We start from the raw sequence: 20,663 nt of genomic DNA, 5'->3' as shown, positions 1-20,663 counted from the left end.
CGGCTCAGCTCCCGGACGGTGGATCCTCGGAGGGGGGGAAAAAGGAGAGATAGAATAGGGGCCGTTAGATCGGTCGGTCAAACCGAGGTAGGAGACTGTTTCCTTCACCGGAGTGTTGGGGCTAGAACGAAGGTGAGGAAAGGGAGGGGAAGGTAGGAGAGGAGAAGAGACAGCACGGTCAGGGTGAAGGGTGGTTTTGTGTCAGGACGTGGGGGAGGGTTTTTATCTACAGTCGTGATGGTGCCGCTCTCACACGTATATACACTATATCTATAGTGCGCGGTGAAACGTGAAGGGAAGGGACTCTTTTCTACACGGGTTGTATTTACAGCCTATTATTTACAGACACTCATACCGCCTACTATCTACACACACGCGGAACTGGTACTCACTTGGCCCGCCGCAACTCCGTCCTTGAGTTGCGGCCGCTCTCCAGCGTCCTCCTCTGGACTCCACCAGTCCTCCGTCCAGACTTCGTCTCCTGGTTCGGATTCGCCTCTCTTCTCCGGGGGTTCTTCGCACGCCGTCTCCTGCCACGAGTCTTCCTGCTTGAACGCGGTGTTGTCGGTTCTTCCTGCTTTTCTGTGGTCCGCCTCCGGAAAGGGGGAGGAACTTCCGGGGTCGCGGGGATGTCCTTCCTGTGTGTTCTGCGTTGGGACTGGTTCCTGCAGGGAAAGAGAAAGGGGTGGAGTCCTGGTTGTTTTGGTTGTCCGGGCGACAGGGAATGGTGGTTGTGCCCGGGAGGGGCGACGTGGTATCCGCGCTGACGGCGCCGTGGTCCCATCACATCCCCTTCCCCTAGCTGTCCTTCTTGATCGGGTAAGCTGACAAGGATAGCGGGAAAGATAGTCAGCATTTGCTTGATCAGCGCCTTTCCTGTGGAGAGTCCTGAACCTGAAGGGCTGCAGGGAAAGGAACCAACGAAGTACTCTTTCGTTGTGTCCCTTGTTACGGGCCATCCATTCCAGCGGGGCATGGTCAGTGTATAGAATGAATTCTCTGCCTTCGAGGTAGTAGCGGAGGCTGTCCACCGCCCATTTGATGGCTAGGTCTTCCTTTTCCACTACGGCGTAGTTTCTTTCTCGGGGAAACAGTTTTCGGCTTAAAAAAAGGATGGGCCGTTCGTCTCCATTGGGGTCTTTCTGCGACAGGACAGCCCCTAGACCTTGTTCGGAGGCGTCAGTCTGGAGTATGAACGGCTGGGTATAGTCTGGGCTGATGAGAACGGGACTAGACAGTAAGATGTCTTTCAAGCGGTGGAAGGCATCCAACAAGGAGGGATGCTGTTGTCTTAGGGCCTCTTCGGTTTTTATGGACTTCTTTAACAGGTCGGTGAGGGGGGCTGCAATCTGTGAAAACCGGGGAATAAAGCGTCTGTAATACCCTAAAAGGCCCAGGAAGGCTCGTAGTTCTTTCTGGGTCTGGGGAAAAGGTATGGAGTGGATAGCGGTGATTTTGTTGTTTTGAGGGCGGATCAGCCCTTCCCCCAACAGTTATCCCAAATACTTCACGGTCTGAGCGGCCAAGGTGGTTTTCAAGGGGTTGATCGTGAACCCATAGGACCCCAGGGAGCGAATTACACTTTTCAGGTGACATAAGTGCTGGTCCCAATCATCACTATAGATGATAATGTCATCCAGATAAGCCCCGGCATAAAGAACATGGGGTCGTAATACCAAATTCATGGCCCGCTGAAAGGTGGCTGGGGCCCCGTGAAGCCCAAAGGGCATCACCGTGAATTGATATAGTCCTTCGGGGGTGGAGAAGGCCGTCTTCTTTTTATCTTCAGGTTGTAGGGGAATCTGCCAATAGCCTTTACAAAGGTCGAGCGTACTGATGTACTTGGCCCTACCGATGCGCTCAATCATTTCATCAACCCGGGGTAACGGGTATGTATCAAAGGAGGAGATTTTATTAACCTCTCTAAAATCGATACAAAAACGGACTGATCCGTCAGGTTTTGGCACCAACACGATCGGTGAGTTCCAATCGCTGCTGGAGGGTTCGATGATCCCCATGTGGAGCATCTGGGTTACCTCGTCCCTGATAATAGGTCGTCGAGCCTCCGGGAGCCGATAAGGCCGCTGACGTACCGTTTTCCCAGGTTCTGTAATAATAGCATGCTCGACGACTGACGTGAGGCCGGGAGAGGAGGAGAACACCTGCTGCAAGGGCTGAAGGGTGGACCGTAGTTCCTGTTTCTGTTGGTCCCTGAGTTCTGAGTCCATACAGACCTCATAGGGGAGATCCCGTTCAGGGCGGTTGTTCAGGAGGACAGGACGAGGCCCCACCCATTCCTTCAGAAGATTCACATGGAATATCTGTGTGACTTGTCGGACAGGGTCGAGTTCAATTTCATAGGTCACTGGCGTGACCTGTCTCAGGATAGAAAAGGGGCCTTGCCACTGCCCCAGCAGTTTGTGGTCGGAAGAGGGCATCAAGAGGAGGACCAATTGACCAGGAAGAAAAGAACGAGGTTTTGTGCCTTTGTCGTATTGTTGTTTTTGTTTAGCTTGGGCTGTTACCAGATTCTGGCGCACAATGTCTCTTATTTGACCTAGATGAGTTCTGAGGTTCTGTACGTACTCTGGCAGGGGTCTGGTACGGTCGGGTTCCGCCTCCCAGGCCTCTCTGGCCATGTCCAGCAGGGTCCGAGGGGGTCTGCCATATAGAAGTTCATATGGGGAAAAACCGGTGCTACTTTGGACCTTGCAGCGAATGGCAAAGAGGGCTAGGGGCAGCATTTCTTCCCATCTCTTGCTCTCCAAGGCCAGGAGTTTTTTTAGGGTGGTTTTCAGAGTGGCGTTATAATGCTCCACCAGGCCGTCAGTTTGGGGGTGGTAGGCGGACGTTCTGATTTGCTTCACGCCTAATTGGGAGCATACCTGCTTCATGAGGGATGAGACAAAGGGGGTTCCCTGGTCAGTAAGTATCTCCCTAGGGAAGCCTACCCGGGAGAAGATGGATATCAAAGCTTTAGCAATATTCTGGCTGGTAGGCTGGCGGAGCGGTATGGCTTCAGGGAAGCGGGTGGCGTAGTCCACTAGAACCAACGCGTACCGACAACCGCTTCGGGAGGGGAGCATGGGACCAATAATATCCATCCCTACTCTACTGAAGGGGACATCTATCAGAGGTAGGGGCTGAAGAGGAACTCTAGGCGGTCGATACCGGCTGTTCTTCTGGCAAATGGGGCAGGCCCGACAGTATTGTTTGACTTGCTGGTGGATGCCTGGCCAATAGAACTTTTCCAGGATGGCCTGTCCTGTCTTTTCATCACTGAAGTGGCCCCCCAGCAGATGGCTGTGGGCAAGAAACAACACCTTATCGCGGAAGGGACCTGGGATTACCAGCTGGGGAGGTTGTTGGGGTCCCCCTTTTCTATACAATAGACCGTTCTTTTTATAAAAGTGGGGACCTACATGCAATGGATCTTCGTGGTCGAGGGCCCTTCCCCAGGCTTCCTGCAAAACGGCGTCTTCCTGTTGAGCAGCCCGAAATTCTCGGTCGATTTCCCAGGGATGTTCCTCTATCCTTACCGGCAAGGCTGAAGAAAAAGTCCTTTTCTCCCTTTTCTTTTGTGTTTTTGTCTTGTGCACCCGGACTGGTGATGCTCCGACTGGTGGAGGGCTGCCGGAAAAAGGGGCTTCAGACCACCATTTCTCTAAGCTGGCGGTGGTGTCCTGGAGAAGGCGAGGAAGACCTGGATAATCACTGCCCAAAATAACCTGTTCAGGCAGGGAAGGAACAAGTCCCACAGTCAGGGTGCTTCCAGGATCCAGGGGGTGTTGCACTTGAACATTGGCCGTCGGGTAAACCTTTGTGTCTCCATGTACGCACTGGATGGCCACTGAGCCGGTCAAAGGTCCTACCGAGTGGGGTAGCTCTTGGGGTCTGAGCACGCTCTGTCTGCATCCCGAGTCTGCAAGGGCCGATAGCGGGTGTCCATCTATTCGTACTGGGCGACGAAAAGCGGGAGGAGAGGACCCCGAGGAGAGACATACATAGTTCCTGGCTATTCCCACCTCCATTGGCTCTTCTTTTTGTGGACATACCCGGGCGATGTGCCCGTAACCCCCGCAATTGTAGCACTGGGGACCAGGTGGTGGGGGTCTGGACATCACCGGGTAAGGGAACAGAGGGGGAGGGTCAGGTTTCTTGGCCAGGAAAGGACGGGGGCCTCGAGTGTGTCCATGTGCTTGCGGTCTGTGGCTATGCTCTTCCTTGGGCTTCTGCAAGTCCTGGGCGCGGCTGTACGCGCTGGCTATTTCTATCGCGTTTTCTAGGGTCAGACGTGCATGCTGACGAACCCACTTTTGGGTGGCAGGATGGAGTGAAGCCAGAAACTGCTCCAGGTAGATCTTAGAGAGAATTTCTTCTTTAGTGGTGGTAGAAGACTTCAGCCAACGATCAGCCAGGTCTTTAATCCTGAAGGAGAGGGCTCTTGGTGTCTCTGTGGCCCTTCCTTTGCTTGGCGGAGCCGTACCCGATAGGTCTCGTCATCGATGCCTAATCTCTCAAGGATACAGGTCTTGATATCCGCATAGGGGGTTAGTCCCTGTACGTTAGCCTGTTGGAAAGCTGCCTGTAGCTCGCCAGTCAGTAAAGGACCAAGATAATGACCCCAGCGGTCGGGAGGCCAGGCAGCGGCTTGAGCCAGCCGTTCAAAATTAGTAAAAAAGAAATCCGGGTCCTCACCCGGTACATACTTTTGGAGAACCACCGAAGGAAGGGAGGTGGTGGGTCGTTGTTGGCCTAGGACGTCAGTGAGTTTCCCCCACGCCTGGTCCTGAGCGGTGCCCTGGCCCTTCAGGACATCGTGTAACTGCCCTCTGTCTTCTTCGGCCGTTTTCAAGAACATCTCCATCATTTTTCCCAGTTGTTCCTGGGTGTCTGCTAACTTCTGTACCGCGGCCTCCATGCTTCCGGGTAATCCCACTTCTGACACCACCTGTAAGCGTGGGGTGGGAGCGGACCGGAATAACAAGCGTGGAGGCCGTATGAAGTGGGCTATCTCGTAGCCGGTGTTTATTAAAGTCCAGTTTTCCAAAGGTAGGGCACAAGGGAAAAGAGAGTCCCAAAGGATTGCAGGGTCCGGGTCCGCGGTGATGGGTCTTCCTACGCGGAACGCCCAGGGACAGCTGTTGGTCTTGACTGGAGTCGGGGCTGGACCTGGAGGCAGCAGTCGGCTCAGCTCCCGGACGGTGGATCCTCGGAGGGGGGGAAAAAGGAGAGATAGAATAGGGGCCGTTAGATCGGTCGGTCAAACCGAGGTAGGAGACTGTTTCCTTCACCGGAGTGTTGGGGCTAGAACGAAGGTGAGGAAAGGGAGGGGAAGGTAGGAGAGGAGAAGAGACAGCACGGTCAGGGTGAAGGGTGGTTTTGTGTCAGGACGTGGGGGAGGGTTTTTATCTACAGTCGTGATGGTGCCGCTCTCACACGTATATACACTATATCTATAGTGCGCGGTGAAACGTGAAGGGAAGGGACTCTTTTCTACACAGGTTGTATTTACAGCCTATTATTTACAGACACTCATACCGCCTACTATCTACACACACGCGGAACTGGTACTCACTTGGCCCGCCGCAACTCCGTCCTTGAGTTGCGGCCGCTCTCCAGCGTCCTCCTCTGGACTCCACCAGTCCTCCGTCCAGACTTCGTCTCCTGGTTCGGATTCGCCTCTCTTCTCCGGGGGTTCTTCGCACGCCGTCTCCTGCCACGAGTCTTCCTGCTTGAACGCGGTGTTGTCGGACCTCCTGCTTTTCTGTGGTCCGCCTCCGGAAAGGGGGAGGAACTTCCGGGGTCGCGGGGATGTCCTTCCTGTGTGTTCTGCGTTGGGACTGGTTCCTGCAGGGAAAGAGAAAGGGGTGGAGTCCTGGTTGTTTTGGTTGTCCGGGCGACAGGGAATGGTGGTTGTGCCCGGGAGGGGCGACGTGGTATCCGCGCTGACGGCGCCGTGGTCCCATCACATTGAGTGTAATAATATTGTGACTTAAAACAATTGTACCTCGATCCCCCTCTGCCACGGGATACTTCCTGGTGCGGACGCCCTCCCCCTGGGACACGCAGGCCACGCCCACCACCTGACAGGCCACGCCCCTTCCTCCACGCCTATTTAACATGTGCCTCCACCGGAAGCGCAGCGGACGAGCGCAGCGGGAGCGCCGTCTGCGCGCCGAAGGCGCGCTTAAGGCAAGCCCGTCTGCGCCCGTCCGCGACCAGACTGCGGCCGGGGCCAGTTATGCTGCCGACATTGAAACGCAAGGTGGAAGGATAGTATGGTCAGGTGAGGACCTAAGGGCTTTTGATCTTAATCCCCCAGGTGAACATTGCTTGCACACTATAGATCCTCTGACTCTCCACCCTCCTCTGATCTGCGGCAATTGTGGGATAGTCTACGGTAGTGAAGATCATGTGAGACCCTCCAATTCAAAATCTCCTTCTCAGACTGTCCTTAGAGCTGGCCTACTGAACTGTAGATCTCTAGCCAAACACGCGGACGAGGTTTGGCTATTACTAGAAGAGCAGGAATGGGATATCCTGTTTTTAACAGAAACCTGGATTAAGGAGGACAACTTGACCTCTATTGCCTTAGCTGTCCCTCCTGGATTTAAAATTTGTCTCGCCAACCGCCCAGGGACAAAAAGAGGCGGTGGCGCAGCTATTATTTTTAAAGAGGTGTTAATATTAACATCCTCGGCCCCTACTTCTATTCAGGGAATTGAAGGCCTTCCCTTCTGCTTTCAGGTTAACCCTCAACTTTCGCTAGCAGGATTGGTGATATACCGCCCCCCAGGCAGCGCTGACTCCAATCTATTCACCCTACTAGATACGATTGTTCAGAGCTCTCTCCTCCACCCCCAATTCATTGTGGTAGGAGACTTCAACATCCACATGGATAAACCTGACTGTCCCACGGCAGAGCTGCTCAGAGCAACACTAAATACGGCCAGTCTTAGACTGATCAATGAAGGTCCGACACATACAGGGGGCCACATGATCGATCTCATTTTTTCTAACATCAAGAATGTACTGTCCGAGGCACCACTCCCTCTGACATGGTCAGACCACTCACTGGTCCCATTTACTTTGAACAGGGTTTGTGACATCCCAGCCTCAAGTAAATGTTATTTCCTGAAGAGACAATGGAAAAGGCTGACCCCCGATAATATGGGCCCTGTCTTGGCACAAACTACCCCATCTTGGACTAATAATGCCAATACAGATGCACAACTCCTTAATGAGTGGGTTGAAAAGATGGTCTCCTCCATTGCCCCTGCCTCACGAGCATTATCCAAGAGAGACTCCCCTTCAGCTCCCTGGTTTTCGCAGGACCTGAGGAAAGAAAAAGCAGCCTGCAAAAAGCTAGAAAGACTTTGGAGAGTTAACTATGGCCTGGAAGAAAGATCAATATATAAGGAAGCCTCCAAAAAATTTAGGAAAGCAATTAGGAAAAGTAAAAAACTATTCTATGCGGACTCCATTCTACAGGCAGAACAATCTAACAAACAGATTTTTAAGGTGGTACAGTCGTTCTTTAAGCCTAAGTGCATTGAGAGGGAGGTTTTACCGACAACTACTCTTTGCGAACAAATTTCCGAGTTCTTTGACCAAAAGATCAAAAAGGTGTATGAATCTTTTGGACCAGAAACAAAAACGTTGAAACAAGACCTCGTGACTAAGGACGAGCCAGGTGAGATTCTCACCCAGTTCCTCAATATTCCTCTGAAGGAGGTAAAACAAGAACTCATTCGATGTAAATCCGGATCCCCAGATGACCCATGCCCAGCCAAATTATGGAGCTCACTAGCTGAGTTTGTATCTCCCACACTGCAACACATCTGGAACTCTTCCATTGCCTCGGGCATATTTCCGGACGTCTGGAAACATGCCACGCTCCTCCCTCTAAAGAAAAAACTTAATGGGGACCCAGAAGACCGTAGCAACCTTCGCCCAATATCACTGTTAGCCGCCCCAGGGAAAATGTTAGAGAAAGTCATAAAGCGCCAACTGAGTAAATTTGTAGAAGTAAATAAGGTACTACATGAAACACAGTCAGGCTTTCGACCCGGCTTTAGTACAGAAACAGCGCTTATTGAGGTAGCCGAGTCAGTAAGGTGGTCGATGGATGCAGGAAATTCAGCAATGCTGGTACTCCTGGATCTGTCGGCCGCCTTCGACACGGTGGACCACGCCAAACTACTCAGTCGGTTGGCCGAGATAGGGATCCAGGATAAGGCACGGGGATGGTTACATTCCTATCTATCCCTGAGAACCCAAAAGGTGGCGCTAGGAACGATTTCCTCGGCACCTAAGGCCCTCAGCTGTGGAGTCCCACAGGGGTCGGCCCTCAGCCCCCTTTTGTTCAACATCTATCTCGCTCCTCTGTTTGCGTTGATTGCCAACTGGGGTGTCAAGGCAATTTCTTATGCCGATGACACCCAGTTGGTATTCCCGTACTCAGAGGTGACACAGGAGTCTTTTTCAAACTTCAAAGGCTGTCTTCAAGACATAGCCCATTGGATGAACACAAACAAATTAAAATTGAACGCCAATAAGACCGAAGTAATTTTCTTTGGCAGAGGTCCCCCTCCCTCCTCTGAACTTTGGTGGCCGATGGAGATGGGCCCAGCCCCCTCACCCAGCCGCACGGCAAAAAATCTCGGAGTGAGGTGGGACGATAGCATGTCCTTTACCTCCCATATCAAACAAGTTGCCGGCTGCTGCCTGAGCAAACTGAGAAATCTCCGAAAAATCCTGAGACTCCTCCCGGAGAGCTGCCGGAAAACGGTTATCCATGCCACTGTCACTTCCCGGCTGGACTACGCCAACGGACTCTACCTAGGCCTACCAAAACACCTGACGCAAAAACTTCAGGTAGCTCAAAATGCGGCTGCGAGACTGTTACTGCGAATCCCCCTCAGGCAATCAGTCTCTCCGCATCTTCGATCGCTCCACTGGCTGCCAGTTACCAGCAGAATAAAATTCAAAGCACTTACACTGGCGTACAGATCTCTGTATGGCTCCTGCCCAGTTTACCTGAAAAACCGCCTCCCGAGATATTCCCAAACCCGCACCTTGCGGTCTAACTGCCGTGTTCAACTGACCGTGCCGCGTACCAAAAAGGCTCGACTAGGCGGTCGGACTTTCTCGGCAAACGTCACCTCCTTATGGAATACTTTACCACAAGAAATCCAGCAGGCCCCCTCTGAACCTTGCTTTAAGAAATTCCTAAAAACGTGGCTCTTCACCCAACCCCGCTAGCTCTCTCCTTCCTGCTAGCTCTTTTAGGTCAACTGTGTTCTCTTAGCGCCGGGACGCCTCCTAGCGAGGCAGCTGTTCGCGCTCTATAAAATGCAGTATTATTATTATTATTATTATTTAGGGACCGGGTAGCGTGAGGGTAACCCCAGTGAACAGTGCTCTCACTTTGCTTTAGTGCACGGTGAATGAGGGGGTTGGGTAGGAGGTGCGGTACAGGGTAGGAAAGGGTAATGGAGGCAAGGAACAGAACCAAAGGGGAATGGACGAACAGGTTTTTTTTTTTACACTATATTACACGTGAGCACTCCGGCTCCCCACCCAGGCTGCCCAACGCCGCCGTACCTGTGACAGCCACACTCCTCCCTCGGGAGTGTGGCACGGCGGTGCACTGGGTCGATGGCCTCCTGGCTCTCCTTCTCTCTCCGCCTCTGCGTTTTGTCTGCGATGTTCCTTCGGGTCGTGTACCTCTTCGTCTCCTCCACTTTCTCAGCTCCGCTCTGTGGTTGCTTCCGCCTTCCGCTCCTCCGGGGTGATCACACACCCTGTGTACATCACTTCCTTGCTTTTGGCCAATCCGGCTGCTCTGACGTTTCCAGGGGGCGGTTCCTCCTCTTCTGTTACGAACGCCCAATTAAAGGGGCCGCTGTGTTCGTCCTCTTCTTCGTGGCCGAACGGACCGTCTTTCCACCGGTCGGTCTGGAAAGAAGGAGATGGTGTAGGGTCAGCAGGGCAAGGACTCCACCATTCCCGAGGGGTACGTTTTCCTACCTCAACCTCGTTACAGTGAGGAACAAGCAATTGTTATTAGAAATACTCTTAAGGACAATGGTGAACATGAGGGAGAAGAAGGTCAGAGTGAGTGATTTCATTTGGGTGTGTTAAAAGATGGTGTTCGTGATACATAAGAACTGAGCGACATATTGGTGCAGGATGGAAGTGTGGTGTTCTCGACAGATGGTAGTGGTGATGGTGGGAATGCCAACAGAAGTACTAGAGTTCATTCAATCCCTGTCAGATTCAGAGACTATGTCATGTAATTTTTTTGAAATTATTTTCTAGAAATTACATTAAGTTCATATAGTTTATCTGTTAGACTTTGCTTAAGTTTGTATTATTTCTGTTTGTTTTGTTTGTTGTGAAAGGGGAGATGGTGGTATATAGTTGTATAGCAATTTTTGTGTATTCTGTAATGCTGGCGGGTATGGAATGTAAGTATGGCTGGCTTGTGACATGGTTTCATGGAATGTTAAGATGTGATTAGTGTCATTTGATGATTCTACCGGCTGGAGAAAGATCGTGGGTCCTTCAGAAGAATAAACTTCTATTTATTGGAAACTATTCCTGATTCTTGGGTGTTATATCAACCACAGCATGGAACAACGGAAAACTCTGAGGGTGAACAGTCTTGTATCTTTGGGGGCATTGGAGTATGTAATAGCCCACACCACACAAGGAGCTCTAATTTGCGCATCTTTATTCTTCAGCATGCAACCGTAAACTGGACGCACTGCGTCACAAGCTTTATTAACCAAACCCAGCCACACCCAACAGATTACATAATACTTGTAGGGAGTTTGCCGAGGACCACTAGATGTCTCGTACACACAAACACAGGACATGACAATAGTCATCGACCAATAGTTGTGTTTTCCGTTGGCAGAAACCCTGTCTTCGACAAGCCATGGCAAAGTCATAGAACGGCTGGATGACATCTTGCAACCTGTAATATCCATGCCATCCTCAAAATGAATAATGGCTCTCCCTTTAATAGCAAAGAGTTCACAGAATGTATTGTCCAACTCAGTGTCAAACACCAATAGAGTACACTCCTCAGGCCCCATGCCAATGGTGTAGTTAAATGATTCATGGTTATCCTAAAGAGGGTTATTCTATGAACGTCTATGGAGGGAATCAATCTGAATCAGCCATGTGCAAGGCCTCTGGGCCTATAGGTCAACTCCTCACTCCACAACTGGTGAGAGTTTAGCCACCTTGCTTTTTGGGAGAGCCATCAGAACAACACTACTTTAATATACCCCGGCTCGATCAGTGAATACTGACAATATTTGAGACACTGATTTGACTCGGAAAAGAAAATGTTTAATTTATGCATATCAGCGCCACCATGCCAAGAGAACAATCTTTGAAAATGGAGATCGGGTACTTGTCAATCAGAGACAAAAAAAGAAAATGGGCCCTTCTTTTGCCGTTGACCCTCTGCAAGTCATGACGTGCAAGGGACACATGTTGACAGCTCTTCACCCTTGAAAATCCATCACTCAGGACACATCACATTTTAAACACCTACCACAACACTTGTCGACTCCTGAAACTACGGTTGAGGCGACTCCGCTCACAGGTCTGTCTCAAAACCCTGAGCCTGTTTCACCGTTGCCCAACCAGGGTGGACCTCGATCAACTCAGATCACACAAGCCGGTAGACCAGTGCGAGCGCCTCGTCGACTAATTGAGATGTGTAACTACAAAAAAGTCTCTGCACTCAAAAGTTAAGGTAAATTACTAATTTGTGGAGATTCCTTTTGGAACCGGACATCACACTGTGACATTGGCAAATACATATCCTATTTACCTTTCAAATCATTTCTGTGCCACAGTAGGCCTGATACGAACCACCTGTGTGTCTTATCTTAAATACGCTAAGCCTTGAAGTCCTGCGTGGAACGAAACGCGATGCGTCGGCTATCAATTCTGCCCTGTGATTTTATGATAGAAAATTTGAACAAAGATTAAAAGGAGAATATTTTTCCAGTAACACAACTGGCAACGTGATTCATTTGGGAGACGCACTGTTAATGTTATTTGTATTGAATTGTTGACATTTACACTCAGTACTGAAAGTCTAATAATCTGGGATTGACTTTGGACACTAATCTCCACTAATTACTAATTTACCTTAACATTTGAGTCCAGAGCCGTTGTTGTGGTTTTGTGTTTTGTGGATTTCTTCCTCATTATTGGGGACGCAGGAGGGTCACGTCCCTGGCTAATTGTACCACACCTTCTATCCAACTGCCATTATACTACAATGACTGGTGCTGGCTCTTAGGGCCATATGTATGAAGAACTACATTTGCGATTCGGAAATTGCGATTTTTACCGAATCGCAAAATCTGAATCGCAAATCGGCATGAATCAACACAATCGCAAATATTTAGCGATTCGTCCATAATCGCAAAATATTTGCGTGAAAGTCAATAGCGATTCCTTAACCTCAAAAATTCGCAAAACAGCGAGTTCGCATGGAGAAAAATCGCAATTTTGCGAATTGACATCGGGAAAATTCGCAAAAGTGCGATTTTCTGGAAACATCCAATCGCAATCCTGATGCATTTTGATGACATCACCATCCAGGAAGTGACTGATTACCCATGGGGCAACAGCATTGATTGTGAGAGAGTGTGAGAGTGTTGTTTGCTATTCAGGAGCAATGGCTGAAAGTGGGAATAAGGATGTGCCTGCAACCCAGCAGGAGCAGCAAGAAGGGGAAGCAGCCAGGAAGAGAAAGCTGAAGTTCTCTGAGGCAGAACTTGAAACCCTCATCACAGAGATGGTGCCAAACCATGACATTTTATTTGGGAGGAGCTCACACAAGGTGCCTGAAGCAAGAAAGAGACGCATCTGGGAAGGCATACAAGCTAAAGTAAATGCCCTTGGAGTAACACACAGGAGTGTTGAAGTTTTGCGCAAACGCTGGTACGACCTGCGCCAGCGCTCCAAAGAAAAATTGGCTGCCAGGCTGGAGCAGTCCCAGCTCACCGGTGGGGGAACCTCCAATGTCTCTGATTCAACACCACTTGAAGAACTGGTAGAGGGCACACTGCCTCCACAGAGTGCTGCGGGCGTGTCCGTGCTAGACAGCTCAGACCAACCAGCTGCAAGACCAGGTAAGAAGCATGCCTTCCCACCCTAAACCACCCCCAGCAACCCCCTGCAGCGACCTAGGAATAAGGGGAACCACATGTCACCCTAGAGCAACTACACAGGCAGTCACATGTGCAGGTCAGGAAAGGTGAATGACAGAAGTAAAGTAAGGGGAAACTGTGAAATATTTTATTTCCACATCATATGACAGCAAATAAAATTCATGTGTGCTGTTCTATCCACAGCACCTGCAACTAAAAAGGCCACAGTCAGTGCAAGTGACACAGGACCCCAAGCCTCTGGAGAAGCAAGCCAGGTCCAGGACACAGATGGGGAGGACAGTCCTTTCATTCCACCACAGGGACACAGAAGGAGGATCGTGAGGCCATTGAGAATCATTGAAGAAGAGGATGAGGACAACAATGAGATAGTGCAGTCTGATGCACCAGTTTCCCAGCAGCAGGAGTCAAGACCACAGGTCACAGGCAGGCGTAGACCCCACACGGGCTTCAGCTCCATTGAGCATCATGATGAATCTGTATTTGCTGGGCTGGAAATGCACATGCTCCAAGTACACCGCCTACAAGCAAAACATATGAAGGCAATTCAGCGAGAGATTAGGGCAGGGTACAGGGGAATGCGCGAAGAAATCAGGGGTGCTGTGCAGGAGCTAACTGCCGAGTTGCGTGCAGAACGCGCAGCCAGGCGCAAAGAGATGGCCCGCATGGACCACTACACGCGCGCAATAAACCGGCTGGCCTCATCTACCAATATGCTGGCAAGGCGTACCATAGAGACCCAGTGGGAGTTCTCTCACCGCATTCAGGATATCGCCACTGTTGTAGTGCAGTCCACTTCTGCTCTGGATGAACTGCGTACCGCTGGTCCAGGAGTGCTGACCCCCAGTGAGGAGGACTCCCAGTCAGTGCGGAGCTCCAACACCCCACCACCCACTGTTGAGAGGCGCCGTAGTGGCAGGAGCAACAGGCCTGCCACACACCAATAGGATCTGCTGCCAAATGACAATTACTTACAGGGGAAAAATAGGGCCATCAACAGTGTTGCCTTTGCTGTCATTAGACTCAAATTGTTGCACTGTGATTTCAACATGTGCATTGGATTGGGAGTGTTTAATTTTGAAAATTTGGATGTGTGACATTGTTGCTATAGCAAATAAAACACATTAGCAAAGATTTAAGTTGTCATTGTCTTATTATTACTCACCTATAAGTAGTTGCGCATGATTTCATCACGCCTCTGTCGCCCAGCTGCAGCAACAGCTACGCCAGCTTCCATGTGTACAGGTCCAGGCCCCTCCACGTCGGAGGATTCTGAGTCACTCAACTCCATTGGGGTCCCTTTCCTGGTTGCGATGTTGTGCAGCATGGCACAAGCTACAACAATTTTGCAGCATGTTTCAGGGCTGTATTGGAGAGCTCCTCCACTTTTATGGATGCATCTGAATCTGCTCTTCAATATGCCAAAGGTTCTCTCGATGGTGCCTCTTGTTGAAATGTGTGCCCGGTTGTAGCGCCGCTCCCCAGCAGTGGCAGGATTTAGGTAGGGTGTCAGGATGAAATCCCGGACTGCATAGGCACTGTCCCCTGTGGGTGGAAATGTTAACGGTCAGTCACTGTAATGCACATGATAGTCATTGGAAATGTGGCCTATAATTGTGTGCTTTTACCTAGTAGGTATCCCTCTCCAAAATCACCTCTTGAGAGTCTACGGTATAGCCCACTGTGACGGAAGATAAAGGCGTCATGTGTGCTTCCAGGATACTTAGCCACTATGTCTGTGATGATGTTTTTGGCATCACACACCATCTGTATGTTAAGTGAGTGGTAGCATTTCCTGTTCCTGAATACATACTCTACGTTTGAGGGGAGTGAAATGGCAACATGTGTCCCATCTATACATCCTATGACGTGGGGGAATTGGGCAATGTTGTAAACGTCCTGCTTGGTCTGTGCTAGTTCCTGTGGGGTGCTGGGGAAGTGTATGTGGTGTTGCATCCTATGTGTCATGGTGTCGAGGAACGCATGGAAGAAGCGCGACAGGGCGCTTTGTGACACCCCTCCTGCTGAGGCTATGACCCCCTGAAAACTACCTGAGGCCAGCAGGTGTAGTGAACACAGGACCTGGATGTGTGTGGGTATGGCTTGTGTCCTGCGGGTGGGGTGTTCTAGGTGGGGTCTGAGTTCCTCAATTAAATCAAGTATGCTCTCTTCCTCCAGTCTGTAATGGGTGTAGATGTCCTCCTCAGTGCGCTGGAAGATGGTGGTGCGCGCACGGAATATCCTCTCCTGCCGTCTCCTCCTCTGCGCCACAGCTCTCAGTCTTCGCCTCCTCACTATCATGTAGAGCCCAGACATTGTGGGAAAGAGTGTGTTGCATTCTGGGCTTCATTTTATACTTTGCGCCTGGTTACCACCTGCTCCCACTTGATGGTAATTGCGATTCCTTAAAAAGCGATTTTCATTAAATCGCTATTTGCGAATGGTTGATACATACTATTGCGAATTCTTAATTGCGATTTCCAGATTAGCGATTTTCGCTAACCGGTTTCAGCGCAATTTTGGAATTCGCTATGGAATTCGCAGTTTAACACTTTCGCAAGATTTGGAACTCGCTAAATAGCGATTCCTTGTTTTGCATGCATTTTTGCCTTCATACATTGGGATTTGCGATTTTTCTGTCGCAAACGCTATTTTTACCGAATCGCAGCGTTTGCGACAGGATTTTAGCTTCATACATATGGCCCTATGTGCCTTGACCTTTCCCTGTGCTTTTGTATTAATTGAGATGTGATTTTTAATGATGTCCGTCACATTTCATTTAACAAAGGAGGAGATGTAGCATATTGATGTTATATGCACTAGGACCCTTGTGGTTCTGGGAAGTTCCCTGAAATGGAACTATGTCATATGGGGGAAGGTGTTAGGGTTTTGTTATTGGAAGTATGATGTAGTCAGGAGCGGCCCATGCAGGGAAGAGCGGTGGGAGCAGGGTTGCGGGGGGGGGGGGGGATTCAACATACGACCACGAGGGAAGATTATATATATATATATATATATATATATAATTTTCCCTCGTCATCGTCATTTGAAGCCCCCCACCCGGCCTCACTACCGCACTGCTCTTACCTGCACGGGTCACGTCTGGACAAAACACGCAGTGTACAAGTGAATGTTGGAAAATAAACAGGTGCGGCAGGTAAGAGCGATGAGGCAGGGAGACGAGAGACTACAAAGACGGGAAATGAAATAAAAAAATGAAAAAACACCTTGCAACCGCACCATCGACAGCTCAAGGCAAGTGGTTTTCTTTTTATTTAATTTTCACTCGTCTTCATCTGTCTACTCCCTCTCTACCGCTATTACCTGCATGTGCGCTCCTGAGAATAAAATAATGCTTAACGGGAGCTCCCGTGGGGCGCCGCGTAATCTTTGTGCATGCTGAATGTCTGGGCTGGGGAAGATTATACATTAATATCCTCAGGCCTAAAAGAAAAAAAAATCGCTCTGTTTCTCGACAGCCAACTTCGCGCTGTATCAAACAGAGGGAACAATCCAAAACAACACACTTTTTAGGTCTCCTGGCGTTTAACAGCGCGTCAGCGCTGTGTCCGCCAGGAGATCTTTTGTCGCTGACTGTGCTTCCCAGGAGACAGCACCTGGCCGCACGCATTTCGCAAAAGGCGTTCGGCGCAGGCCACGCGCGCGCGAACGCGCTCGCCGTGGCTTTCTCCTGGGAAGCGCAAACATTACAGGCACACCTCTCCCTGCACGCATGCGCATACAGAGACACACACGAGCACACCTACACACACGCACGCACACACACAAACAGAGACCCCTCCCCCCTCGCCGCCGCATACATACATACAAGCGCACCCCCCCACTAAACCCCACTTACCGCCATTCTACACTTCTGCAGCCTCCGCGGGGCTCCCCCTCGGCCATGGGAGCCCCGCGTCACCAGCACTGCTTCTCTCTGTGGGCGCGGGCTTCCGAAGACGGAAGTCCCGCCCCACGGAAGTCCCGCCCCACGCAAGGTTTCTGTTTCGCGCTGTAGCCTGAATAACTAAACATTAAATGCAAACACAGATTGATGCACAAATGAAACCAACGAAAACTAACAGTCTGAACAGACTCGGAAGCTATTTCTTTCCCAAGGACTGACTGTTCAGTAGAATTGAGCAGTTTGTGCGCCTTCTTCGAGTTTCATTTTTTTTTTTAAATGGCTTGTTATTTTCAGTCAGACTCGTATTTAAATTCTTTGCGTTCCAGTCGCTCTCAGAATTATCTAAATATATGTTTCTCTGTCGATCACCCCTAGAGGATAGAGGGCTGAATCCCCACACCGCGATTTGAACTGTGACCTGCATATGACCTCACATGTAAGCGGTGAGCGTTCACTTACTGAGCCATATAACATTTTTAATAAGTTATCTGCGGCATGTTTAGCTCAACTGTGCAATCGTGTAGAGCAACTCGGGGAGAGGAGTTGTCCTAATGGCTAGGGTGTGCGACTTCGAATCTGGGGAACTGGGATCGAGTTTTGGCAATGACGCTGAACATCCTGTGATTCTGGCCAAATCACTTGATCTCCCCTTGCCTAACAACAAAAAATAACAAGCATTTACAATGCAATGGTTTCGCCTTTGGAAAAGTTTGAGCTATTGGCATTGTAAATGTTAAAATTTGTATTTATGATTTGGTTTTGAATACAGATAAATAAATGTCATTGTCATTTACATTGTCATTAGCTTAATCTTTCGCAACTGTGAGACCTATTGTACCCTACGGACGAGCTCAGCAGACAGCAATTACTACTACACACACACACACACACCCAGAGCCACACACACACACAGGGACGTCCTGGATCTTTTGTATCCCCATGATAGTGAGACATCTGGCAGCCTGGGCATGACCCCGCAAGTCTGATATTCCTCTCAGTTCAGGTGTCACGGTAACTAAATTCCTGACCCGGGAAACGTGGTGGGGTGGTATTTCTAATCCCAGCGTTGCCACTGCACTACAAAATGTGTGTTCTGGGCAAATTCATTTAGTACAATATGGCTGAAATTGAAAATATGTAGGTTTATGTAGCTCGGTCCCCAATACTCCATTGCATCATAAGCCACATCAAATAAACCTCTGTATCCATCAGAAAGCATTAGACAGAACACTGATTCCACATCCAACATAGTGCATACATACTATGATGGTTGGTATTACTCTGCTCCTCTCAGCAACAAGCACACCAGACAACACATTAGACACTACTCTGCCTATGCAACCAACACAGCTCACATATTCCATATAGTTTGGGATCAATGCACTAGTAACATCGTGCAGTATAATAAATAACAGAAGTAGCCATGCATGCAACCTACAGGGGGATGCACTTGGATGTACAGAGTCGGGTGGATTCAAATAGTACTTAGAAGCTACATTAGATAACTGGGAAAATGCAATATAACACACTGGAAGGAACACTACGTATTTGTATCACACACTTCCATAGTTGGACAACGCAACACATTAGTCAGAACAATGCACATATATCAAACACTGTTTGAAAACAATGAATAACACCCTACACCAACACCTGACAGCTAACAAGACTAAAAAGGATACTGTGGACCTTAATAAGACAACATAGTCTCAGTTTCCTCCTGCAGATACCTCAAGCTGAGTAATACCCATATCAATCTTCAGGTGGCACATACCTGAAACTGAGTAAGATCTCTGGTTACCCACACTATAATCAAATATAAACACTTAGCATAAAGCATGCCTAAACTGCCAGTGTTGGTGCTGACACACAAAACATACTATAGTGTGTGATGAATTCTCAAAACCTGAGGGAGAAGTTACCCGAACCTGAAAATGCTACATGGCCATACTAAAGGCTATACAGCACTATACAAATCTCTGTTAACATAAAATAAAGTTATCAGTGGGCAACAACAGACTCATATAAAGCCCACTATGTACGCATTTGCAATATAGGTTTAGTAGTGCATACTCGGTATAAACCTAGCACCAGCCACAACGAGAGACCTAACTGCTTACACAGACACCACTGAAAAAGAAATGCCTGTTGCTCTAGGTTTCTCGTTTCGTGGTTTTGGAGAGTTTCCACGACACTCTGTTGGGACAGAAGACCTGACGGCCTGATAATCACCCAGAGGTCTCTTATAGCAGACATTGTGTGGAAAAAACACGGACTACATCACCCGGTGTGCTGGGAAAGAACCTGAATAGTTTGCTCAAAAGCAGCAAACCCGTGTTTCATGAGTAGCACCGGCAGCATCATTAGGACAGGCAGGTCATTACCGCAGCTAAATGTTCAGGTCCCAAATGAATAACTGCACTCAGACAGCGAGCACTCGGGAATAAAATGGCGGATGATGTAAGCAGCCATTCTGGTGTATTTACTAGCTGCGCATCACGGGTTTTCGGATCTTGGAAACGTGCATTTCTCAACGTGCAATATTTATGAGCTCTTTTGTATCTGTTATTATTGACAACGGGACTAGCTAGTAACCGGGTTTATTTCTAAGAGACATCCTGGTTCAAAACAAGCCAGAAACAAAATGAGAGGTTAGATATAAACAAATACACGTCACATACGATGCCCTAAAATTGAACTATTAATTACACGTTCGAGTTTCAAATCCGTGGAATGTTGGGTACATAGCGGAAAATCTGTCTTCTACAGAGGTTCAAGCACACTGACGAAAGGACACTTGTCGTGCCCGGCATCTCGCTGTTTCCCGCCAGGGCCGCCCCGCTCTCGGACATGTTCCGCTTCCTAGACTGCCTCCCAGACTCCGTCCAACCAATGGCGGCCATGGAGCGGCTGCCGCTAACACTCTGTACGTTAGTTAAAGTAATCCGGGTGCATTCTCCGTTCTTTATGTGTTAAAGGTGCAGCCCTTGCCGGCGTTACTCACATTGTCGTCCCCGGAGAGGTCGGGGTTGCTATTTTCATCGCTGCTTAGCTTCTGCTTCTTGCCCGGCATCTCGCAGTTTCCCGCCAGGGCCGCCCCGCTCTCGGACATGTTCCGCTTCCTAGACTGCCTCCCAGACTCCGTCCAACCAATGGCGGCCATGGAGCGGCTGCCGCAAACGCTAACACTCTATCCACATAGGAAATAAGACAAGAACAAGCACCTACGAGGACACAGGGGTCGGGAGAGGACACGAACGGCGGGAGGGGGCGGGAGACGACACGGAGGGCGGGAGGGGGGCGGGAGACGACACGGAGGGCGGGAGGGGGGCGGGAGACGACACGGAGGGCGGGAGGGGGGCGGGAGAGGACACGGACGGCGGGAGGGGACACGGACGGCAGGAAACGTGCACAGGACAGCGATGGTGGGGCGGGGAGGCACACGGAGGGGGCGGGAATGGACAGCGCATCTCCGCCCAGGGAAAAAATCTCGGGAACGCCCCCGAATCTGGTCCGGCCTTGACGGACAGATCCGGCACTCAATGGCT

This window comes from Lissotriton helveticus, chromosome 6, assembly GCF_964261635.1.
Source record: "Lissotriton helveticus chromosome 6, aLisHel1.1, whole genome shotgun sequence".
Lineage (NCBI taxonomy): Eukaryota > Metazoa > Chordata > Amphibia > Caudata > Salamandridae > Lissotriton > Lissotriton helveticus.
Note: the sequence above shows the minus strand (reverse complement) of the source record.